General features: G+C 39.3%; 1 protein-coding gene across 17 annotated transcripts in view; it reads right to left on the reverse strand.

Annotated features, from left to right (window-relative positions):
• LOC104606175 (Terpenoid synthases superfamily protein) overlaps nt 1–25526 on the reverse strand; it is a 57589-nt gene that overhangs the window by 18053 nt on the left and 14010 nt on the right. For 4 of the 17 annotated variants that reach the window (XM_010271256.3, XM_010271253.3, XM_088903128.1 and 1 more), the window contains 2 exons: nt 24099–24138; nt 19554–19680 (listed from right to left, as the gene is read on the reverse strand). The exons of 3 other annotated variants lie outside the window; for them this stretch is intronic. The gene's annotated coding sequence lies outside the window, so the exon portion shown is untranslated. Of the gene's footprint in view, nt 1–2519; nt 3175–19402; nt 19479–19553; nt 19681–20263; nt 20748–24098; nt 24139–24511; nt 24652–25526 lie in introns of those variants that run through there. 10 more of the 17 variants (XM_088903135.1, XM_019199254.2, XM_088903136.1 and 7 more) reach the window with 8 other exon arrangements.

Genomic DNA, 25526 nt, shown 5'->3' on the forward strand with positions numbered 1-25526 from the left:
TGGAGGAGTAAGAAGCAGAATGTGGTAGCTAGATCAAGTGCGGAGGCAGAATTCAGGGCAATGGCTCAGGGAGTATGTGAATTACTATGGCTCAAGATAATTTTGGAAGACCTAAAGATCAGATGGGAAGGTCCAATGAGATTATTCTGTGACAACAAGTCAGCTATTAACATTGCTCACAATCCCGTCCAACATGACAGGACAAAGCACATTGAGATAGATAGGCATTTCATAAAGGAAAAGCTGGATAGCGGATTAATTTGCACTCCATACGTCTCAACGAATGGTCAACTGGCAGATGTGCTGACAAAAGGGCTTTGTAGTGTGGCATTCCAAGGACTTGTCTCCAAGCTGGGAATGAAAGATGCATATTTACCAGCTTGAGGGGGAGTGTTGGAAAGTAGAAGATTGACTCTTTGATTGATTCTCCATAATTTTAGGTCCATCAATTTAGGAAACTTAATTTCCTAGAATCATGGGATATTAATTGGAGAATCCCACTGATATAGAAATTAGTTTTTTAGGAAAAGTTAGTTTCCTATTTTATCACCCTGTAAATTAGCTCTGTAATTCTATATAAAGTTGTGTATATGCTCCTTCCAAAACAATACAATCAATTCATATTTTCTCTCAAATTTTCACACTTTCTTCTCTCTTTAGTGTTGGCCAATCCAAACCCTCCAACCATACCCTATTATTCAGTGGCCTTCTATATATATTCCTAAAATGACCTGCAAATGCTTCCGCAATTTCTCTCTGACTTGTGACTGTTTCCCCTTCAATTTCCAATCTAGTAATAAAACTTTTCCTCCTTCTACCACAAGCCAAAGCATGAAAGAATTTAGTGTTCTTGTCCCCCTCTGCTAACCACTTGCATCTTGACTTCTACCTCCAGCTTATTTCCTCCTGAAAAATATAATCCTCTAATTGTTTCCGCAATCTCCATCTTTGTTCCTTATCCTCTTCAATTAGGCCTTCCCTCCCTTCTTTACTGTCCAAGTCCTCAATCTGTGTGATCACACCTTGTTTCCTTTCCTCCAATCTCCCAAATTCCAGTAGATTCCATTCCTTGATTCTACCTTTCAGATACTGGAGCTTCTTGTGAAACCTCATCCCATACCACTCCACTGCTAGATTGCTCTCTACTCACCACTCTTCAACCTTTTTAATGAACTCCGGGTGCTCTAACCACATGTTCTCAAATCTAAATGGAGCTGGACCCACATTTCGCACCTCCTCCTTGCAAAGTACAATAGGCCAATGGTCAGAAGTCACCCTTGGGAGTGCTCTAGAGTTCAGATTCCCCCAATGTTCTTCTAGATCATTTGAAAATAGGAATCTATCCAACTTAGAGAAAATTGGATTGGTTTGGAGATTGGACCATGTATAACACCTTTGTGATAGTGGGATTTCTTTTAATTCAAAGGCCTCAATGAATTGGTTAAACCTCCTCATACTTGTGGTGCTCCTCTGCCTAGGACTATTAGTTTCTGCCAGGAATCTTATTTCATTGAAGTCACCTCCTAAGCACCATGGTCCTTCCCACAGTCCCCTTATGTCTGGTAGCTCTTGCCATAATAATCTTCTTTCTCTGTAATCATTTGGCCCGTACACATTGGTTAATACCCAATCAAATCCATCTTCCACTTGCCTAAATTTCAAGAAGACTGTGAATTGTCCTACCAATTCCTTTAAACCTTCCACTACCTCATTCTTCCACAATGTCACCACACCCCTTGTAGATCCCCATGAAGGTAGAACCGCCCAACTAATCCCCCTACTCTTCCACACACTCCTTGCCCATTTGATATCAAATTCTGCTCTTTTCGTTTCCTATAATAGTACCACATCGGGATCCATTTTCCTGATGACTCCTTTTATTACTGCTCTCTTCCTTGCACTACCCAGTCCCCTCACATTCCAACTTAAAATCCTCGTTATTCTTTTTTTATATCCACCCCTTGCACCTTTGTCCCTCACTTACTTCCTCCCCTCCTAGCCCCTCTAGTTCTAATGCCTTTGTCACTTGCCACTTCCTTCACCTTGCTTCCAGCCTCACTCATTCTCCTCCTTTCGACCTTCTCTCTTTTTTTGCAAGAATCCTTTCATCTTATTTGGATCTTTCAGTTTACACCCCAGTTTTTGTACAAATAATGCCACAAAATCCTCACTTGGCAGCTCTTTTTTCTCTGATTCTTTGGTTTTATCTTCCTGGCCTAAGTCCCCACCTGTACCTTCTTCCTCCTTGTTGTACCCTAACTGAGCTTCTGCTGCCCCTTCTTTCAAACATTTATTCTCCTCCACCTCAGGTAACATATTCTCACCATCTCCTAGAGACTTGATGCTACTATTTACTTCCTCTTTTCTTTCTACCTCCCTCTCTAACTCCTCTTTACCTCTACAACTATTACCTGGCCCTCCTCCTCCTACACAGACTGCATCCTCTGAAATGGGAATGGAATCTGACACATAGGACATAGAGCAACCATTAGTACCAAAAACTGAAAGGACACTATTACCTGGGTTTAGCTGGAATGGATTAGGGGAACTGGAATTGGAAGCAATCGGATCCTGGAAGAAGGTGTGGTTGTCGGCTAACTCCTTGGCTCGGGTTTGTGCAGTTAGCCTTCCTGTCTCTTTCGTTGTACAGTGGTCCCTCTCTGCACCCAGCTATTTGTCCCTCATTACTGTGTTTCTGCTTTGCTTCAGAGGAGTCGTGGATACTTCCTTACTAAGCTCTCGCCCGTTATCAAGCTTTGGTACAGGAACTTCTAAAGCCAGATCACAGTCTTCTTCCCCACCCTTGTTCTCCTGGTGTAGAAGCCAGTCCGAATTATGTCCTTCCCCTATATCTTCTGAAAACAAAGTACCAAGGTTCAAGGTTACTGCCAAATCAGCCTCTGATAGCTGGTCTACCTCAGTACAGCCTATACTGGACTGGTCGTCCGAGTCCTCTTCCAGATTTGGATCTTCCAGTTGACAGTTTACCCAGCCCTCATCGACCCCTTCCTTTTCCTTGCCACATTCTCTTACATATCTAGGATTCGGATGGTCTTTCTCTAAGTTGCTTCCTTTTGAGAGCTCAGCCACAGATCTAGGGACCCATTGCAGAGGCCCAACTGTTTTCTCTTTCCGCCTAGTCGAAATAGAGCCTCCAACACAGTTCCTCTTCGAAAAGGAAGAAAATAGACATGTTTTAGTGTCTATAATCCCCTTTGGTCTGTCCTGAGCCACGTGCTCACTTAAACAGTCATGTGGCCCCAGGACCGATACTTTGGTTGGCCCAACCCCACCTCCAACCGGTTTAGACACTCCGGCCCGCGACAACATATTATGTGGTCCAACCCTCTTCTTGACCACGTCAGCAAAAGAGGCTCGAGTCCTCTCACTTCGAGAAGCTTCAAATTTTTTTAAATTTTTTTTCTCTAAATGGCTTATGTGAGTCTTGGTTTTCCAGTTGCACCTTTTCAGTTTCCTCCTTAGGCCTCTGCCGCTCTACCTTTAGGCCCGCCAACACCTGTCTGCCACATGAGATCGAACCCGCCACGTCCTTTGCCTTCAACCTTGGTTCTTCATCCCCAAAGTTCCACCTCCATCTCTGAAACCAGCCATACTCTGTACCAGGCATCATCTACAAGGATTTTGAACACCTTTGGGATCGATTCTGGTTCCACCCCTTTAACTCTCACCTCCACTGCTCGAAGATCCTGTAGATTGCATTCTTCCAACACTCCCCCCAGCATTTTTACCAGGTTTTCTAGGATTAATCTATTCCATAGATGAAACGAGAGTCCAAACATTTTCAGCGTGAAGCTCCCTCTGAATGGCTCCACCTCATTACACAAGGGTTTCCATTTCTGAACATAAATCAATCCCTCTTCCCACTTGAAAGTTGCGAATCCCCTGTCAACACCATCTCCGACGCTTAGTATTGCCTTCTGATTTGAAAATGGTTCCAAAGTAACCTTCGAGTCTATCTGCAAATTATTCACTACCACTTTCAAAAACTTCCTCTAGTCTTGAACATCCTTACTGGTGGAAACCACCATTTTCTTCTCCCATTCGTCTAGTTCAGCCTCAACCCAAACTTTTAGTCCTCTGTTTAGAAACACTACGGCCTTGCCGCAGCTGAAAGATCTTTGCTTCAGTGCCTGGAACGAGGACTCATGGATATCCTTCTTGCTGCTCTGTTCTTGTTCTTGTTCTGTTTGCAGGTGATTAGCCGCAGCAAGGAATCTCTGCAACTCCACCGCAAATAACAACCGACCTTGACTTTGCTTCCCTTTCGGTAGACAAACCATTTGCTTTCGGTCACCGAAGTGTTCTATGATGGTAACGAACCACCCTTTCTTATTCCATCTGAGTTCCACTTCATATTTTTTCTTTTCCAATTCCAGTACATTCCTCCACCCTGCGGTTTTTATGGGCTGGAGTACTCCATCGATGAAACCTTTCAACCAGTGAACAACTTCCTCAAAAAGAATTAGCGTCGCCCTTCTACCTTCTCTTACCTTTAGCAGATTCTTACTTTTAGATTTTCCGCCTTCCAGAAGAAACCTCTTTGCTTCAATATCCAACCCAGTCCTCCAGCTATTCACCACCTGAAACTCCTTTTCGTTTTCTCTTCCCATCACCGCTCCCGACATGATTACTCCACTTTCCCCTAATGCTCTACTCATAGAAAAGTTTCAGAAAATAGACCATGAGCTGGTTCATTCAATTAAACAGTCTCACTGCTTGTCCAACTCAGTAATATTTGTTGCAGTAAGAATAATCACATTTCGGCATTTGATCATGATATCTTAGGAGGCTTTCCATATTCTACCAAGATGAATGGTAAGATGGGAATTAGTATGCAAGAAAAGGGAGCAAAGGGGTCTGGGATTGAGTAACCTAGGGAAGAAAAACTCAGCCCTTTTGGGTAAGTGGCTTTGGAGATGGCCTTTGGAGGAGAAAAGACTTTGGCACAAAGTTGTAGAGAGTATTCATGGAGCAGAAGGCAATGGTTGGGATGCTAGCATTTCTCGAAGGGCCATGTTGAACTCTCCTTAGAAGGCAATCTATGGCGTTCTTCCACAATTCTTAAACTTAATCAGGTATGATGTATACTGGGGATAGGGTTCTTTTTTGGGAGGACTTATGGATTGGAAATTCAACCCTTAAGGATCTTTTTCCGCCTTTGTATTCCCTCTCTCACTTTAAAAATGAACCTGTTCAAAGATTTATTTCATTTTCCGCATCTTCTGGTTTCAGTTGGGATTTGGGTTTCAGGAGAGATTTAAGAGATTCTGAGCTTGATCAGACAACATAGTTATTATTTGCTTGCTTGATTCTATCTGTCTGGACCCTTCTAAACCAAATGCTCGTATTTGGTCCCCAACCCTTCGGGCACTTTCTCTTGTGCCTCCTTTTTCTCTTCCTTATGCTTTGTCCCTAGTTCTCTGCCTTTCCCTTGTAAAGAGGTATGGTCTAAACCTGTTCCCCCTAAAGTGGGAGCCCTTTGTTGGGAGGCCTCTCTTGAAAAACTAAACACTTTGGACAACCTACAAAGAAGAATACATTGTCTAAGTATTTCCCTAACCGGTGTGTCCTCTACAAAGCAAGTGGAGAAAGTTGTTACCATTTACTAATATCTTGTCCCTTTGTTGTAGGTCCCTGGGAAAAGCTTCTTAATCTCTTTGGATGTAGGTGGACAATGCCAACGCAGGTTAGCAATCTATTTGAGCCTACAACCTACAGGCGGCCTAAGAAAAGAGGTAAAGTCTTGTAGAGGTGTGCTAGGGCTGCACTGGTTTGGACTGTTTGGGAAGAAAGAAATGCCAAGATCTTTGATGAGAAGGAATAAGATCATTGTATGGGGTTGCTGAATTAATAGAGCCATTAATTGGGTAGACCCTGGAACTATTTTCTCCATTCTCCTTTGATGATTTATGGAGAAATTGGGAAGCGGTTGCCAAAAGCTCCAGTACAAGACCTAAACCATTAGCAGAATGGAAACCTCCTCAAGAGGGTATCATTAAGCTCAACTTTGATGGCAGCAGTTTAGGCAATCCAGGTCCTTTGGGTGTTGGGGGAGTGTTTAGAAATACCGAGGGGCTAATCATTGCTTTATACTCTGGCCCTATAGGAGTAGGGGACTCAGCCAATGCAGAAATTAAAGCAGTGTGACAAGGAGCTGAATTTGCCAAGGAACTGAACTGTGAACAGTTGTTAATTGAAGGTGATTCCAAGTTGGTGATCCAATGGTTAAAAGAACCGAAAACAGTTGCCTGGTCCTATAAAGGAGCTTTATGAAGATTCAAATGGCTAACTACAAACATGTCAGTCCAATTACAATGGGAAAGAAGATCAGCAAATGGGTTAGCAAATTCATTAGCTAAACAAGGGGTGCATAGGAATCAGATGTTTTGGGCTAAACTGTAATTTTTGCTTTAATCTGAGGCTACATGTCGTGCCTCATCTTGGGAATTTTCTCTGTGTATCTTTTATGCTTTTAATCTATTAATAAATTCACTCATTATTCATAAAAAAAGGCTTCCCTATTTGCCCCTTGCTTAGCTAAGCCATCAGCCAAAGCATTTGATGATCTCTCCACCCATTTTGTGATAACAGACATATTCCTTGTTAGCCACTTAAATTTTTTGACTTCATTCCTGTAGCACCGTATGGTATCCTCAGGGTTCTACAACCATCCCACCACCACCACCTTGGAATCCCCTTCAATAATAAGCTGCCCTACACCTAGTTGATTTGCAAATTGCATTCCTTGTAGGGTTACTAATAGTTCTTATAACTCCATCTCAGTGGCAATAATAATGTTCTTATAACTATTTTTCGGTGACGATTTACAGTCTAACTACATCAGTGGGAAGTATTAAAAACCATGTGAGGCTGATTGTTCTATTTACATGACAATGCTGACCAATCAACCTTGATGGATATTTTTGTCCTTTCATCGATCATCTAACGTTGATTAACGGTTCTGGCCTAAAGTAACAGTTTTCGAGAGTACCCAGGTACTAATCTTCAATTTTGCCTTCGCAATTTTGCAGTTGTAGACAAGAGTAAAGCTTCTTGCGGGTGTTGCTGCAATGGCCACCAATCTCAGTATGATTCCTTGCTCTTCCTCCACACTTTTCCTCTCATTCCAGCTTTGTTCTCTTTGCATTCTCTCTCTCACACATAGTTGTCAAGACCGCATCTAGTCTTTTTTTGGGGCTTACCTCACCCAAACGCCAGGTGGTTTATATACCACTTATACAAATTTGTATAATGTTTCATATATTTTTATATTTTTAGCAATATAATATTAATATAGGCATGATACACTGAATCATTTTATTATTTCTTTTACTAAATAATATCTTTTATTTTTAGCTTCTTCTTTTGTTAGGGTTCTGAGTGATAAATATTCAAACGAAAGCTAAGAACCGAGGAAGACTAACAGGATTTGAGTGATGCAGAGTTCAAAGTCTTAAGCAAAGAACACCAACCAATCGCAGAAGCTAGAAAGTATGTTCGTCATCCCCTCCTTTGGAACAAAAACAGGGGCTCCACCCCTTCTTATTTTTCTTCTAGAACAAAACAGGGGCTCCTAGACAAAAAGGAAGAATTTGGGAGACTTGAAGAATCAAAAGAAAGAATTACAAAAAAAGATTGAGAAACTAGACCAAAAGGAATCCCTAAGAGAGTTTAGTGTGGAGGACAGATCAAAGTGATGAATCTAAAAGTGGAATTAGGAGAGATTCTGAGAAAGGAGGAAATCTCTTGGAGACAGAAATCAAGGTACAAATGGCTTGTGGTAGGAGATGGCAATACAAAATACTTTCACTCTCTAGCAAATGGAAGGATAAGAATTTGATCTCTAGTATAGAGGTTGAAGATTGGGTGATTACTTCAGAGGAGGAAATAATACAAACCTTCTTAGAGCATTTCAAATCAATCTTTGTCACCTTAGGAGAGAGAAGTTCGGAATTGGGGGAGTTAGACTGGATTAGGCTACTACAAGCCTAGGCTGCAGTTCTAGAGAGAAGCTTCAATGCAGAAGAGATACATGAAACAATGTTTTCAATGGAAAGATCCAAAGCACTAGGGCCCGATGGTTTCTCAATGGCTTTTTATCAGGATTGTTGAGAAATTATAAAAGATGACTTATTGGAGGCCTTTGTGGAATTCTATCATAAGGGGGAAGTCTCACCAGGAGCAAATGACACCTTCCTAGCACTAGTGCCTAAGAAGAAAAAGCCAAAACTCCAAAGGACTATAGGCCCATAAGTCTTGTCGGTAGCTTATACAAGATCATAGCTAAAGTGTTGGTGGGAAGATTTAAAACTATGTTGCCTCTAGTAATCTCTCAAAATCAAGGAGCCTTTGTGGAAGGCCATACATGTGCCTTTCTTCTCATGTGTGTTCACTGTGTAAGGAAAGTGGTGAGACCCTTTCCCATTTAGTGATATCCTGTTCTTTTGTGCATCAAATTTGGGATTTCTTTTGTACTCTCTTTGGCTGCAAGTGGGCTCCCCCTCAAGATGTGGTAGGACTCTTCAACCATGATTTCTTGAGACAGAGAAAGAAAAGAGGGATGGTAATGTGGAAAGCAACAAAGGCAGCAATTTGTTGGGTAATATGGGAAGAGAGAAACAACAATTTCTTGGAAAAAGTAGAACAGTAGAGGAAGTGATTGATAATATCAAGGTGAAAGTAGCCCATTGGGTAAAACTCTTGGACTGCTTTCAAGTCTTCTCAGTCGCAGATATTCTAAGAACATGGTCTGAAGTAGCACAATCTTCAAGAGTAAGAGATAAAGTAAGGCCGGAGTGGAAACCACCTGAAGGCAATAAAGTAAAGCTGAATTTTGATGGGGCTCATATGGAAATCCAGGCATTTCAGGAATAGTAGTAGTATTAAGAAACCCTGACAGGAGGATATTGGGTATGTTCTCAGGGTCGATTGGCAATGGAAACTCGCTGAAGGTTGAACTATTGGCATTATTACAATGGTTAAAGCTAGCCAAACAACTAGGATGCAGAGATGTTGAAGTGGAAGGGGATTCAAAAGTAGTAATTTCATGGGCAACAAATAGCAGCCACCCCCCATGGACGTTTAAACATGTGATTAGGGAAGTGGAGAAGATTGCCAAGGAGGTTGAGGCTGAATTTAAATGGGTCCGAAGAAGTGCAAATGGGCTAGCTGATGGATTAGCAAAACAAGGGGCATTGAGACATCAATTATTTTGGGCTACACTATAATGAGGGATGAATAGAGTGAGGAAAAGAGATTAACAGACCCATCATCAAATTGTATAAAATGCTTACAATCTGAATTTTAATAAAACACATATTTACTGATAAAAAAAGAAAGGAGCCTTTGTAGAAGGAAGGCAAATAATTAACCAAATTCTAGTGGCCAATGAGTGTGTAGCAGAAAAGAAAAGACAAAGAGGGGTAGGCTTAATTTGCAAATTGGATCTGGAAAAAGCCTATGATATGGTGGATTGGACTTTCCTCATGAGTCTGATGGAAAAAATAGGTCTGGGAGAAAGATGGAGGAAGTAGATTAATGGTTGTATTAGCTTAGCACACTTCAATTTTGATCAATGGTGTGGCAAAGGATTTCTTCCCAACTAAAAGAGGTTTAAGGCAAGGAGGTTCTCTTTCCCCTTTCTTGTTCACTCTCATTGCAAAAGGTCTTGAGTAAATTGATCACTAAGGCTGATCTTGAAAGCCAATTCAGAGGATGGAGAATTGGAAGAAATTAGTTTGTTGTGAGTCTTGTGACACATCTGCAATTTGTTGTTGACATAATCATTTTCTGTGAGAGTTGTGGAGAGCTCAGTGCAAAAAATTTGAAAGCCTTGGTTGACTGATTCCAAAAATGATCAAACCTGAAAGCCAATTGGGGGGGGAAAGTTGTGTGATTGGGATAAATTTGGGAGAGGAGTACATGTCACTTTTGGCTGAAATTCCTAGGTATGCCATTGGGAGAAAACCCTAGAGTAGAGAGTTTATGGAAACCAATAGTGGAAAGATTTGCTAAAAAATTAGCCTCTTGGAAGAGAAACTATATCTCTTTATGGGGAAGAATTACGTTGATCAAATCTACCTTAGCAAATCTTCCCACCTATTACCTTTCCACCTTTAGAATCCCGGTGAAAATCGCTAAGCAACTAGAAAAGTTGATGAGGGATTTTTTGTGGAAGCTAAGAGATAAAAAGAAAGATCATTTGGTGAAATGGGAACAGGTGTGTAAACCAAAGGAGCAAGGAGGCCTGGGAATTGGAAACCTAATTAAGAGGAATACAACTCTCTTAGAAAAATGGTTATAGAGATTTCCTTTAGAGGAAGACAGGTTATGGAACAAGATCATTGAAAGCATTCATGGTGTTGCAGAAAATGGCTGGGATGCAAAACTGGTGCCTCACATTTCTGCAATTTCCCCCTTGGAAGGCAATCTCTAAGGTACTACCTACTTTTTAAATTCTGTCCGTTATTATGTGGGATGTGGGAAAAAAGTCTTATTTTGGGAAGACCTTTGGCTTGAGGACCTACCACTCAAACTACAATTCCCAACACTATACTCTCTAACAAACCTCAAGAACGAACAGGTCTCTAGGTTCGGCAAGCCTTCATCACGTGGTTTAAATTGGGATTTCAGGTTCAGAAGGGGGTTGAGGACAATGAGTGTGAATCCCTTATCCTCCTGCGCTCTCTCTCTTGGAAAAAGTTTTCTTGGATCAAAATCTCTTGGATGGGAGAGTTTGGTACCCTTCCCCTGATGGTCACTTCTCTTGTGCTTCTTTCTTTAACCTTCTCATTAGTTCAAAACCCTTGGGGGTAAATCTCCCAATGAGAGAAATTTGGTGAAAATCAATCCCTCCTAAAGTGCAGGCTCTATGTTGAGAAAGTTTCCTTGGGAAGATTAACACCTGTGACGTGCTACAGAAAAGAAGGCCAAATAATTGCTTCTCTCCTTGTGTGTTTCCTTTGCAAATCCAATGATGAGACCCTTCCTCATTTACTACTTTCCTGTTCGTTTGTAACTTGTATTTGGGACTACTGCTCTCTTTTTGGTTGCAGATGGGTACCCCCCTCAGGATGTGGTTATATTCAACTCCAGTTTCTTGAGGCAATAGAAGAAAAGGGGAAGATGTCTATGGAAAATCATAAGAGCAGCCCTGGTATGGACCATCTAGGAGGAGAGAAACCAAAGAATCTTCCATGAAAAGAGTAGGTCAATGGAGGAAGTGATTGAATACATAAGGATCAGGTCTGCACATTTAGCTAAAACAAGGGAGCTTTTCAGAGATGTTTCCACAAATGACTTATTATGGAAATGGACTGAAGTAGTACAAACAAATATGCACAAAGAAGTAGTGATAATGGAATGGAAACCTCCAAGGCCATACAAACTGAAATTAAATTTTGATGGGAGCTCCTTTGGTAATACGGGGAGGGCGGGTATAGGGGGAGTTTTCAGAAACCATAAAGGTGAAGTTGTGGCCTCATTCTCTGTGCCAATTGGATTTGGCGACTCGATTAAGGCTGAGACAATGGCTCTCTTACAAAGACCCCCCCCCTTTTGACTAGTGCTATGCATCTTCATTCTTCTTAATATAAAAGATTTTTATTAAAAATAAAGAAAAATGAGATTCTTTTACCTCTTCTTCCTCGTCATCCCCCCTCCTCTCAAGGAGGCTTGTGCTTGTTCGGGAGGCTTACGCCTCTTATGTTCTGAACTACACCTCACACCTCTAGGTAGTAGAATGCCTCGTGTTATGCCTCCACATTTTAAAACATTGCCTATTTGCCTGTGGTACCACCTTCTAGTCTCAAACTCTTCCATTGTTCCAAAGTCTTCTCACAATTAGGTGCCAACTCATCGCCAAACAATAATTATGTATCGAGCTCTGCCTCAGCCAAGCAACACTTCAAGCAATACTCTTTACACTATCTAAACCGGAACCCATAGAGAAAGAATCATCTTCAGCTTTTTCATTTTTGTAGTTCACACAATCTGAACCAAAAACATCTTTGTCTTCCTTTTTTCTGGTCAAATTTTGCATATGTGTATTTAGGCGTTTTGCAATAGGAAACCAATTTCAGTTTCCAGATGGAGTTCTCCAATGAAGAGGCCTTTGAACCAGTTTTCTTCGAGCAAAGTTTAGAGAGGGATAATGATAGACCTTTAGGGATGGTCTACCATCTGGGCCCCTAAGGTGGTCACATGACCACTTAAAGACTCACAGGGTCACTCTAAGGCTTGCGGCCCAATTTGAGTGGTATCAACCTTATTTTCCTTTTTTTTTATAAATATCCTCAAGTCAACACTCTAGCATCCCAACCATCAGTTGACAACCCATGAATGCTAAGAACCACCTTAGCGCACAATTTGTCCTTGTCCAAAGGCAGCCTCCACAACCACTTCCCTAATAGAGCTTGGTTTCTCTTCTGAATACTCCCTAAACCTAGACCACCATCAGTTTTACTCCTGCAAACTAAGTCCCAACTGACCCTATGGTCCTTCCTATCCTCCCAAGCTCATCAACTTTTTTAGTCTTTTGCCCACGCCAATTGGAATTTTAAAAATAGATAGGAAATACACCAGCAGATTTGCCAAGGTGAACCTAATCAAAGTGATTCTCACTCCCAAAGATGAGTAATTTTTCTCCCAAGTGGCCAACCTCTTAGTGAAACGGTCTATCATAGGGTTCCAAAAGCTATTATTTCTAGGATTATCTCCTAAGGGAAGTCCTAGATACTTCATTGGCTATTAAGAGACCTCACAGCCCATTATAGAGGCACACTCCTGTAGCTCCCTCTCATTCAAGTTCACCCCAACCACACAACTTTTGTTGAAATTTATTTTCAAATTTGATACCCTCTCAAATAACTACACCAACTTCAAGTTCCTCACCCTACTAGTATCAACCCCATCACAAAATAAGATGGTATCATCAACAAACTATAAATGTGTAATCGGAACCTTGTCCCTACCAACTCTCCAACCTCTCATCAAAACTCTTACATCAGCTCTTTCAATTAACTTCCCTAGGGCATTTGCAACAAGGGTAAATAGGAAAGGGGAGAGGGGGTCACCTTGTCTAATTCCTCTGATGGAAAGAAAATGATCAACTATTGTTCTATTCATCAAGACTGAATATGGCAGGACTCAAGGAAAACCTTAATCCATTTGCACCACTTTACTCCAAACCCAAAGTTCCTCCACATATCCAAGATAAAGGACCAATACACCAAATCATAAGCCTTTTCCGGGTCAATCTTACAAACTAATCCTTTCTTTCCATTTCTTTTATAATCCTCCAAACTTTCATTTGCAATCAGAATCTGATCAATGATTTGTCTATTTCCTACAAACGCCCCTTGATTCGGTGAGATTATAGAAGAAAGCATTGTTCTAATTCTTCGAGAGAAAACCTTAGCAATTATCTTCTACAGGTTATTCACCAAGCTGATGGGTCTAAACTCATAGGGATGAACTGCATCTGGCTTCTTTGGGATAAGAGCAATGAAAGTGGAATTCAACCCCCCGTTGATCACTCCTCTATCAAAAAACTCATTGAACACCTTTAGAATATCCAACTTTAAGAATTCCCAACAGTCCTAATAAAAGGCCATTGTAAAACCGTTTGGCCCTGGAACCTTAGCTCTATCCATGGAAAAAATTGCTTCCTTGATTTCATCCAGATCGAAACTTCTTTCTAGCCACACCTTAATCCTTAGAGATCTTTGTCCACTCTAGATCTTCTATGCTTATCCTCGCACTTAGAGGCCTTATAAAGATAGATTTGAAGTGTTCCACAAAGGCCCTGACTATTTCACTATGTTATGTAACTGATTCTCCAATCACCTCAAGTTTAGAAATGAAGTTTCTACTTCTCCTAGCACTTGCCATTAAATGAAAAAACCTCGTGTTCCATAGGTGCCTTGACTTTTGTCTCCAACTAATCTCTTCTTTAACCAAGATATCCTCCTGTTTCTTCCTTAATAACCACCTCTCAGCCCTGTCATTTTCCCCAAAATTTCCCTCCCCTTCCTTGGTGTCCAAAGCCTCAAGTCGGTTCATCAATTCTTGCTTCCTTTCTCCTAATCTACCAAACTGGTGAATATTACAATCTTTGATTTTAACCTTTATCTCCTTTAGCTTCTGATGGGATTTCATTCCTTCCCAAAGAACTTCCAGGTTGTTCTCTATCCACCACTCCACTTTTTCTACAAAACCCAGATGATTCAGCCACATATTTTCAAATCTAAAAGGAGTTGGGCCTCTTGCTCGAAGCTTTTCTTTGCAAATCAAAATTGGCCAATGATCAAAAGTAACTCTAGGCAAGGCCCTTGAAACTAGGTTTCCCCTATGTTCTTCCCAATCCACTATAAACAAGAACCTATCAAGTTTGGAACGAATTGGATTTGTTTGTAGATTTGACTAAGTGATAAACTCATTGAATCTCCTCATACTGGTTGCGGATTTGACCAAGTGATGAACTCATTGAATCCCCAACTATACACCATGGTCCATCCCAGAGGCCTTTTATATCACTCAACTCTTCCCACAACTCATTTCTCTCCCTATAACCAATACCATATATGTTAGTTAGTACCCATTTCAAATCCATCATTTGCCTGTCGAAAATTGATAGAGAAGGTGAATTTACCCATCAATTCTTCAATTCCCTCCAACATATCCTCCCTCCAAAGAGTCACTATACCCCTCGAAGAACCCCAAGGACACATTGCCCAACTTAAACCTCTGCTTCTACAGATACTTCTTGCCCACCTATTATTGAACTCCTCCAACTTTGATTCCTGAATGAGAACGATGTTCGGGTTCTCCTTCCTTAGCACTTCTTTAATGATGGCCCTCTTCCTAGAGTTCCCTAAACCGTGAACATTCCAAGTGATTATTTTCACCACTCTCATCTTGTACTTGTCCCTTACTTGCCTTACCCTATCTGCTTCCCCTTCTTCTATCCTTTCTTTCACTAAACTCCTTGTCCCCCTACGTCTTTTTTTAATCTCTCAACCACATTCATCTTCCTCTCTTTTTTTTTATCAATAACAGTGGATTTTATTAATGATTTGGAAAACCAGAATTACAAGGTAAGGAGCTAAAAAATCTAAACTCCCAAATACCCTATAAACCCCAAACCATGGAGCAATTACAAAACAGCCCAAAACATAGAGTTTTTGTTCACCCCTTTGCCTAGCTAGACCATCTGCTGGTGCATTAGCACTTCTCACTACTAAGGTTCAAAGTATCGATACAATACGAATTTCGGTCGTATCGTATCGGTACTTAGAAACGGCCGAAACTTTATTTTTTTTTTAGTTTTTTTTCACATTTTGACTTTTTGGAAAGCTTTTAACATGCTTTTTATTATTAAAAAATTTGGGGGTCCGAAACCCTAGAAACAGGCGTTTCGGACCATATCTTTTTCAAAAGATACGATACGATACACCCTGTATCGGGCGTATCGTATCGATACTTTGAACCATGCTCACTACCCATGTACAATGAATTTCAATATCCTTGGTGAGCCACTTGAACTTCCTCTTTTCATTGCTGTATTTCCAAAGCATAGAACTATCCTCTTTTAGCCAATTCACTACAATTTCAGAGTCACCTTCTATGATCAACTTTTTAAAGTTCATTTCCTTGGCCCTAACAGGTTCCCTTTTTCATCTCTTATCACTCCCCCCACTTCGGAGGGCCCTGGGTTACCCATGCTACTGCCATCAAAATTCAGTTTGGTGAACCCATGAGGTGGAGGTGTCCAGCAGGAATTTGAGGACTTCTTGATTGAGCCTAACTCTGCAATCTCCTTCCACTTTCTGGTCATCTCATCAACTGAGAACACTGCAAACAATTCCAAGGTTTTTAACCAGTGAATCACTCTAATGTGGATAGTCTCCAGGATTACTTCCACACTTCTCTCCTTATTTGAAAATACCCTTGAATTTCTCTCCTCCCAAATAGTCCAACACACTGCATCCCTACCACCTCTCCACATAATCTTGGCCCTTTTGGTTGACCAGTTAGGTATGGAAGTAAATAAGCTTTGCACATTCGAAGGGGGAGTCCACCTGCATCCAAACAAAGAAGTAAACCATTCCCAAATGACTTTAACAAACTGGCAAGAAATTAATAAGTGATATCCAAACTCACCATCAGATTTACAAAGGACACACCAGTGAGGAGACAAACAACTAATGGGTCATTTTCTTTGAAGTAGAACCCCTATATTAACTCTTTCCAGGAAGGCTTCCCAACAGAAGCACCCAACCTTTAGAGGTATAGGTCGACACCACACTTCTTTAATAGGAAAAGACAGTCCAACATGAGAAGGGGGTAAAAGGGCCTTGAAGAAAGAGGCACACTCATCTTCCTCTTCTTAGTTTTTCCTTCATCTTTCTTTTCCTTCAAGAAAGCTTTTAACTCATTGGGGTCTTTTATCTTGCAACCGAGCTTCTCAACAAAATCTGCCAATGAACTTTCTTGGCTATCATCAATGCCATTCCCATCAATATGTGTTTGCAGACCCTCTAGAATCTTGAATCCTCTCCTTTTCTATTTTCTTCTTTCTTAACTCCTCCAAGTACTCCATCAGTTCTCGTATTCTCAACCCCCTTTCCTCTTCCTCTCTCTCACAATCACCCTTGACACCTTCCACACCTCCAGGGTTGGTTATCGGCTTAGCAGAATGTTGGAGGCTTGAGACAAGATTGGCAGACAAAGGAAGAGAGTCAACACAAAAACCTGAACTTACAAACATACCTAGGAGGGACCGACAATGGGGGCCTAATATCCTTAGCCTAAATAGGAGCAACTTGAGACTGATCAGAACCAACTCTAGGTAAAATCACACCCTATTCAATGCTTCCTAGACTCTACAGCCTATCTCTAAGATGGGTTAGCTAAGCAAGGGGTGGCTTGGGATTCTTTATTTTGGGCAAAGTTGTAATTTCTTCTTTTTGCTTTTATGGGGGCTCCTGTCCAACCCGGGGAGTTAAGAAAGTTTATCTCCCCTCCCTTGTAATTAACTATGTTTATTATTAATGGAAAGTTACTGTTATTGATAAAAAAAAAACTCAGTCTGATCATACTCTCTTTGTGAAAAGGAGAGAAGCACTTGTGTTAGTACGGATTGTGTATGTGGATGATATAGTTGTTATAGGGAATGATTTGAGGGATATTGATGCACTCAAGAAGTCACTACGACAAGAGTTTGAGATCAAGGATCTAGGTGAACTAAAATATTTTATGGGGACTGATGTTGCAAGATCCAAGCATGGGATATTATGCGTTGGACTTACTGCAGGAAACTAGGAAGCTAGGAACTAAACCGGTTGATACTCCTATTGACCCAAACCATAGGATTTTCAAAGTTTGTTCACAACCCTATACATAAGTGCATTTTATTTATATAAAAAAACATAATTTTCTAATTATACATACATGTATATATATGTATAAAACATGTATATATACATTTGTGAATGAAGTATGTACATATTTCAATCAATTCTACTCCTAAGTTCAGCCTTAAGGTCCAATAAAAGAAAACTAAACAAAAGTATGTTCATAAATTCTTTAAAAAATAATCAATCCACCAAAGCCTAACTGAACCTAGCCTGATCGATTCAGGCTCAATCTACGCCCAAGTTGTGTTGGGTTAACCCAACTTGGGCTTGATAAACTCAAGTTGGGCCAGGCCCAAGCCTAAGGTTTGCACCTTTAGGATTTGGACACGGATTGACCCACAACCTGACCCAAAACCTAATGATGAGTGATAACGACCCTATGGGTACCCTCGATCAAAATCATCTTAACCCTTTTTCTATGATCTATTAGGTTATTCAACCTAGATTTTCCCCATTTTTTATATGGTTGGGTTTGGATGGGTTGTAACTTTTAAGTGGATGGATTGGGTGGGTCAAATGGGCTGTAAATTGCCACCCTACATGCAAGCACACCTAGTACCCAAAAAAAAAAAAAAAAAACGAAAACACACCTTAATAAAACAAAGTTTAGGCTAAAAAAATCGTTTACCAGGTAAAAAGAGCAAGAGATTTGAATACAAAATATCTGATGGTGATGGTAGAGGGTGACTCGATGTTGGTTATTGGCTGGTTGCAGAATGAAGAGATAGGATTCTAGAATTTTTAAATGAAAAAAAGAAATTTAGACAGCTAACTCAAGGCATGGAAATTAAGTTTCAATGGATTAAGAGAAGTGCAAACTTCTTTGCTGACTCACTTGCCAAACAAGGGATGGGAAGAGAAAGTCTTTTTTGGGCATTGTTGTAATATGAAAATCATTCTCTGGGAGGGTTAAGAGAGTTAACCCCTCCTTTCTATTGTACTTTATGCTATCATTAATAAAATTTTGTTAATTATCCAAAAAAAGAATCATTTACCCAATGAATCCAATAAGGCACAAATAGGAGAAATGCACAATCCTAGGCATAATTAAGGCAAGGTAATGTGGAGAAAACAAACATAGAAAATTTGTCGCCATGAACTTACATTCTATGAATGTCAAATGTAAAACAAATAGACAACAAAAATCACCTTGCAAATTCGTCCTCCATGTTAGACTTTCAAGTTGGGACCCAACAATAGGGGTGGAAAATGGGTGGGTTGAGTTGGGTGTGGGTTGACCCACCAACCCACTATGACCCATTATAAATCCCTGTTGGCATGTCACAACCCACCCTTACCCTCAACCACTGTCACCCACCCATATTGACCCACTTACAGGGGCAAAGCCAGAAATTTTGAGGGGGGGACCATTGGGGTGGAGAGGAAATGTGGAAAAATATAAATGGAGGGGTAATATATAAGTGGGGATATTTGGGCCATAGGGGAGTTCATGGTTCCCCTGGGTCCCTCTTGGCTTAACCCACTTACCCACCCATTGACCCTCACCAAGTATAAATGCTTGTTTCCTTCAATTTTTTTCTTTTTTTTTTTACATTTCTCTATCAAAGTTGCAACTATGTCAGGTCAGCCTTTGCTCTCATGACTACCATGTCTCAGATACGAGGCAGGTCAACCTATATACCCGAAAATCAATTTTAAGAGAACTGTTTTGTCCTCATAACTGCCACATGGCATATACGGGTCAAGTCAACCCGTATACTCAAAATTGTAGAAATGCAGAAAATTTGTACAAAATTTCAAACAAAAAGTTGCAGAAAATGTAGGAAAATTGCAGAAATTTTGCAAAAAAAAAAAGTGGAAAATGCAGAAATTGCATGAAATTTGCAAAAAATTGTAGAAAAAGCACGAAATTGCAAAAATTTTGCAGAAAAATGCATGAAATTGCATGCAACAACTATACTACTATGTACTCTACAACATGAATCAAAGTTGTAAGGTACTACCTTATTGAAGGGATATGCTATCAAATTTGGAGATAAACTTCTAAATCAATGTCTATACTATCCTTTTCTGCTTTATCTACATTTACAAAAACAAAAGTAAAAAACAAACTAATATGAAATAGAGTAAGAAAATTTAATGTGTAATATTTACCTTCAGACCCAAACAATCAACCCTGAGTGCATATAATACCTCGACCATTCTTGGCACAAGAGAGCTAAGGTATTAGTTCAATAGTCTTCGTCCCCCACTGTATGCTGCTTTAAAACCACAACCGGAACTGGAATGCTCAAGATATTACAAAACATTAGAGACAGCTCAGGTAATTTAAGAATCTAAGGCTGTGTTTGGTTGCATTGCAATTTTATTTGCACTAGTACAAATATATGGGAGTGCAAATGAAAAAAAATGCAAATTTTGGTTTAATTTTGTTTTGGATTTTACTTTATTTTACTGTCTCTTATTTTATTTCATTTTTATTGCAACCAAACAAAGTAAGGTAAGATTTGAAACAAAACTAAATCAAAATTTGTACCCAAATAATTTGCACTACCATAATTTTGCATCAGTGCAAATGTATTTGCACTGCAACCAAACACAGCCTAAAGGATTCTTGGTGTGGGACAATGTGTGGATCGATAAATGTAGCTAGTTAAGTCAAAGTCTAATAAAATATGGGAAGGGATGCTATTGCAAGTGTGAAAAAAAGCAAGTATACAGAAGAATTTTGAGTTCCAAGAGTCCTGTTGGATGCCCCAACACAACCCTACTAAGCATTTTATTTTGATAGTGTTTTTAATTTTTAATGCCTAAAAAATAGTATAGATAGTTTATATGTATGTAAACTTTGATGTGTTTGTTACCTTAAAGTGTGGCCAAAAGTCAGCTTGGTTTCTAATCTCAAGAGGTACTCCTGCACCATTTGGTTGGATTAAATACCTATCTTCCAGACTTAAAACTGCATCTAGTACCAAGTTAAAGTGATGACTCACAGTCTCTCCAGACCTACTGAAATGGAATTCCATCGTTCTATTCCTAACATTGTGTGCTAATATGTGTAAGAATCTAGCAACTTGTTCCTCCACAGTACTTCGTAACGTGTCATTCAATCGGCCAGTTTCTTGGAGAATTTTGCAAAGCCTATAGAATGCTTCCTTCCCCATTCTCAACTGATTATAACAATCAATTGGTCTTCCCCTATATAGTCGATCCAACAAATCTTGTCTAAGTCCCGATTGACAGATGGCTTCCTACCACGTAGCCCATCCATTCTTGTAGAATGGTCAATGTCAATGCAGTTGCAGTGGTTGCAGCACCAACCACTGCAATCAGAAGTTCTCTGTCCATCTACCAAAGCAAAATTTGTATGAAAAAAAGGATAAAAGTAGGATTCCTCAATTCAATTTAAATCAAGGGAGGGAGCAGAAAAGGATGATTTCTTTTTCTTAGCACAGGAATACACATGATAATGAAAATTCTAAGACAAATAATAAGCTCAACAAATACATTAACCAATATAAGGATAGGGGATAACAAAATGAACAAGCCAAACTAAATAAGAAAAAAAAATTGTCCTATTTCAAAGTGAACCAACAAACTACCATTCTTCTTTGTTCATACAAAAGAGGAGATAAGTGATACATTATCAATTAAGTACTCAAAAATAGTGTATTTCAAAGTGAACCAACGAACTACCATCATTCTTTGTTCATACAAAAATAAGTTTTATGATTCTTAGGCATAGGGATCAATATAAACCTTATTTAGGTTTAGGTTTTAGGTTTGAAAATGGTCTAGGATTTTTTATAGGTTTCAGCCTGAACTTGGACTGGGTTTTAATATAAACCTGATTTGGGGTTTGTGGATGATTAAGGGCATTCAATAGAATGTGGAATCACTATCCAATGAATCTCCAAACAATGTCATGTTTTGAATCTGTTGTATGACCCTAGACCCTTCATTTTCTTTAATAGAGCTTCTGGACTTCACATACATCAGAACTTTTGTATGGATTGTTGTTTCTTCTTAATCAATGATACATTATTAGCCTTATACAAAGAATGTGAAACTTCATGTTAATTTCTCCCTCCTCCCAGTCCCTGCCCCAGCCCCTCTTTGCTTGCTCTCTGTTACAGATATAGATAACATTATTGACAAATGTAGACTTTTTTATCAAAGAAAAATAAGATAATGTTATCCTTGATGAAATATAATGCTGTCATGATTCTTTTCTCTCTCTGTTTTCTTGCTGAATAATCAAGTTCTTGGTTTTGTCTACAAGGTTCAGAGCTGTGACGAAGAAGTGCATTTCTATGATTTTCACATAGTGTATAGTGGTTCCTATAGAGTCCCAAAATGGAGCTCAAACTGAAAAGTCTGAAATCTTTGAAGATTTAGTATGGCTTATCAGAAAATTACTGAGAAAATGAAAATTGTGGAGAAGTCTTTAAGAACGTCTTGATCAGCATTTAGTAGAAGTCTTCAAGTTACAGAGAAGGTTAAGCTGAGCAACATTCAGCATCTTTAAGAACATCTTGAATGCTGAAGCAGCATTCAGCATCCAAAGTAAGGTATTTGATCTGATTTTGGAGCAGTATAAAAAGTGAGAAGGTTAAGCTCTGATAATGCATCAGAGCTTAGCTTTTCAACTTCTCAATTTATGTGATCTGATTTTGGATGCTGAAGAAGCATTCAGCAAAGTAAAGTAGAAAGTTCCAATTAACATGGGACTAAAGTTGAATTTTTATACTGCATTTCTAAAGTAGAAATAGACTTTGTACATATATTGGGTCAGGCTATTTCAAGTTCATATGACAAAAAAGGAAAAGTTTAATTAAAAAATGGAAAAAGGCTCCAGTTACAAGTTTGTAAATAGCCAGTTTCAGAAAGAAACACCAATTATTGACATTCAGCAAAGCAAGGGGTCTTTTGCTCTTGAAGAGGTTAGTTGTTTGACAAGCCATCATTCTGAAGTCTATTCTGTTTATAACAGAACAATTGCTATAAATGGCTGGAGACATTCCAATATCAACATGGGATTTGTTCTTAACTGTTCTAAAAATTTTCCCTGTTTTGGCAAAGAATATAATAGGTTGCTAGGGTTTGGGTTACTGGGCATAATTTGGTAGTTGAAATAATGAGTTGGCAGTTTTTTTTTCTGGTTATCTGCTGAACTTATTTACCAGAATCAAGAATTCCTTATCAGTTACCAGTTAATTATCCACTAACAATTATGAGCTGAAAACACTCTCCCCCCCACTCCCATATATGCAGTTCTCTAATCCAAGAAGCCCAGAAGGACTAATAACCAATTCCACATAAAGAAAAAGAGAACACAGACCAGACCACACACGTAAGAGTAGGAAGGATTAGTTAGTTTAAAAAGTGAGAAGGTTAAGTTGATATATGATAACGCATGAGCAGTAGAGAGGAGCAATTTTCAATTAACTGGTACAGTTCATAAATATAGAAGGGTGTCAATGAATTTAGTTCAGCAAATCTCATGAAAACAAAAGACAATCAACTGCAAGGTTCAAGCCACACAGTTTAACAACGCCACCAACTTTTGGATAGCAATCATATTCAAAATTCAAGTGAACTAGAAGTCATAAGTTGGTAGAATAGGTGACCATATCACATAACTATAGACAGGTTATGGTGAAAAGAGGATTGAACTAGTCATAAGTTGGAAATGCCCTTAAGAACTACAATTAATACTACATAAATAACAGAATACCAATACCATCACTGTCTATGCGACTAAGAGGTAAAATCAGGCCTTGTTAAACTTCAGGTCTAATTTTCACCATAAATTCAAGAAAAAAAATTCTCAAATAGTGCCAAACATCCACAATGATAATAGGTAATAGGTACAAAGGCAATAGGTACTAGGTTTATTGAATTCAACTCCTAGGAGTCACCGTTGCTGCTCAACCCTCAAACCAAGGCAGAATACAATTTCAACTCCTAGAAGTCACCATTACAAATTTGATGGTAGCTGCAGATCTATTTCTAACTACAGGGGGGCAGCTGAATAGGAGGCCTTATTCTTATCTCTAATGGCAGTCTGTTATGGGCTTTCAGTGGGCCAATGGGGGTCTCAGATGCTTCTGAAGCAGAAGTTAGAGCTCTCTTGGTTGGTTTGAGGGCTGCTAAGTCTATTTCAGTCAGATCTGTAGCAGTGGAGGGTGATTCTAGAAATATGATTGGTTGGGCTGTCAATAGGATGTAATGATCAAACGATGAAGATGAGAACAACAATGATGATGACCCCTTGAATTTCAGAGGGTCATCATCAACTGGAAAATTTACATGTAGGGCCATCAACTTGAAAAAAAATAACATACATTAAATAAAGAGGAAAAAATAACATACATTAAATCACCTAAATATTAAGCTACTATATTATTTAACTTAAGCATATCCACTGGTGTGGAATGATCTCAGGTCATTCGAGAATCCAGGATGTTCTAAGTGGGTTAAGGAGACAAATTGTACTTTTGAGGGCTTGGGTGGGTTGCCTGAGATGACCTGAAAATATAACAGACAGGAAATTGTAAAAAAAAAAAAAAAAAAAAAGCATAATACAGAGATCTTTGCTGCTATGCATCATCATTTGTAACAGAGTTTCCAATACCCAAATCAACATATACTATTCCACAATTAAAAAAACCAAGCATAATACAGGGTATGTAGTACCTAAGCCTGAAAATCCCTTGCGTGGGTTGCCTGAGATGACCTGAAACACAACAAAAAATGAATACAGATATGAGATTGAGTATTATTGACATAATAAAATGCTAGAACTGAAAAAAAAAAAAAACAACAAATCTATAACAGACCTAAACAAATCTATAACACAAAAAACAAATATATAACACAGAGCAGATCTAGAAAAAACACCAGATCTGGAAAAAGGCAGATACCAGAAGCTAGATCTGGAGCTTCGGCATTAAAATAAACGCCTTGAATGGTAGATCAGATGTTTTTTGGATCTGGATGACCACAGATGGCTCTAGGCGTTGGGAAAATTTTGTGGGGAGCTCATTCAATGAAAATAGGTAAAAATGGTACAGAAACAAACAAAAATCATAACCCAAATGTGAGCTTACCTTTGAAAAAAGGTCGCCAGAGATGGCGCCGGTGAGTATATGGTCGGACGGCAGCTGAGAAGAAGACGACGCTCAACTTGCCTCCTTCGGTAAAAGTTACTCACTTGTTTCCTTTTTCAATGGGGTCGCACCTATTTGGTGAGACCCCACGCCCCAAAAATTGAGAACACAGTTCTCATCGCTTCTCACCATTTTGCCCAAAATAAACCTAGGAAAATAGGAATCTTTGAAGAATATTCCTATTTTCCCATCCTAGTCGCACAAACCAAACAGGCCATTAATGTATCCCTCTATGGCCCAAATTGGAAGTGCATCTCTTACATCCTCTCTCTATTCTAGATTCACTCTACTTTAGCATATCTCTGTCTGTTGTGAGACATCTAGACCCACAAAACATTTTCACTAGTTTTAGCTCTTATATTTTCTCTAGTTTATCATCTTTTCCATGAGACTGTCATAGTTCAAATTGAACCTAGGTGGTGTGCCACACTTGCTCCAACACCAGCTACTATCTAGGAAAGCTGAATTGGATACTAACCTAACCTCCAGCATTTTAATAAAAAGTAGCTTCCTTTAGATTAACATGGATTCTCACATTTGTATACAAGACTTTACCAAATTTTTTTTATGAATAATGAAGTTTTTTTTTTTTGAGAAAAGTTTAACCAGATTTCATTAAAATAAAAAGGAGTACATGAGAGGATGTACAAAGCAGGGGAGAACCCCAAAGATTACAAAGGAGGAATTCTATCACTATACAGATTTTCTAAGTGTAGAGAACACTGATGTGGGCCCCACAGCTGTGGTCCCCACTGTGTTCGTAGGACAGTATGTGTAATTATTTGTTTCAGTCATGGTAGTGTTAGTTGGCGGTCAGTTTGTTATTTCAGTTGTTATTTATTTCAGTTTTTTATTTGCTTTATTTGTCATGTAAGTACTAAAGGCAGATCTGTCTTTTTCCCTATGTACTGAACATAACCTATAAATACTAAGAGAGTGGCGGCGGCAGATCATT

The sequence above is a fragment of the Nelumbo nucifera genome, chromosome 4, assembly GCF_055504915.1.
Source record: "Nelumbo nucifera cultivar China Antique chromosome 4, China Antique-T2T, whole genome shotgun sequence".
Taxonomy (NCBI): Eukaryota; Viridiplantae; Streptophyta; class Magnoliopsida; order Proteales; family Nelumbonaceae; genus Nelumbo; species Nelumbo nucifera.